Genomic DNA, 1,148 nt, shown 5'->3' on the forward strand with positions numbered 1-1,148 from the left:
TTTAATACTTAAGTAGATTGTGTCAGAAATGTACTTTTGATACTTAAGTACAAAAATATCAGATACTTTAAGACTCAAGTAATATCTTTAGAGAAGACTTTAACTTTTACCAAAGTATTTTTATGATAAGATACTTGTACTTTTACTCAAGTAATATTTTTAGAGAAGACTTTAACTTTTACCAAAGTATTTTTATGATAAGATACTTGTACTTTTACTCAAGTATAACTTTGTGGTACTTTACACAACACTGATTAAGCTTTTGTGTAAACTTATTTTACTTTCAGAGTCATCTGTAGCAGTTTGTCTGATCAAAGGCTCCAATTTATTATCATTAACAGAAATAAAAAACAACTTTATTGTGCTTTAGACCATTTTCTGGAGTGATAGAATCCAGTTTTTGCGTCTGCAAAAGCCTGAACTTAAGAAACAATCAGACCCTGAGAACATAAAACATAAAAACCTTTATGATTTAAAAAGTTTATTTTATTAACACTGGCAAATATGTGACGAGATCCAGTCATGCTTTGAAATGAAGAAAATAGGATGACGACACAAACAAAGCAAACAGATTCAGAGTTGAACAAATGATCCATCAAACATTAAAGGTTGTCTCTTTTATTTTGATATTTTGTTGTTTTCATGAAGCTGTGCTCATTTTAATTACAGTCAACAAGTCAGCTTTTCAGGATTGTCCTGAACATGTTAATCCTTGGTAAAAGCTGCAGATTACTCCATGACAGTTATTTAAAGCTCTTTAAGCCCATTCTACTTTCATTAATGACACATCAGCCTTTTTGTTTTGCACATGAGGGTTGGAACGAGTGTGTCCTATTTACACAATGGTTTTAGTGTCAGGAAGCACTCCGCTAATGCCTCTGCTGCATCCAGCCACGACTTGTGCTTCAATGCCAGCTGGCCTTTTAGAAACAGAAGGTGGCATCTTTTCTCTCAAACGGCAAACAAGTGAGTTTACAGCAGAGCTCTGAAGATGCACAGCAGGAGGGAGGTTCACGTTGTGTGACAGTTGTGCTGCCAAACTCACCACAGGTTGTGTTTCTCTGCAGCTTTCAGGCAGGTGACGGTTCAGACCTGCTGTTTATTTCAGGTCATTTATAGTAAAAACAAACAGCTGCATTTTTTCCCAA

This window comes from Austrofundulus limnaeus, unplaced genomic scaffold, assembly GCF_001266775.1.
Source record: "Austrofundulus limnaeus strain Quisiro unplaced genomic scaffold, Austrofundulus_limnaeus-1.0 Scaffold249, whole genome shotgun sequence".
In the NCBI taxonomy this organism is placed as follows: domain Eukaryota; kingdom Metazoa; phylum Chordata; class Actinopteri; order Cyprinodontiformes; family Rivulidae; genus Austrofundulus; species Austrofundulus limnaeus.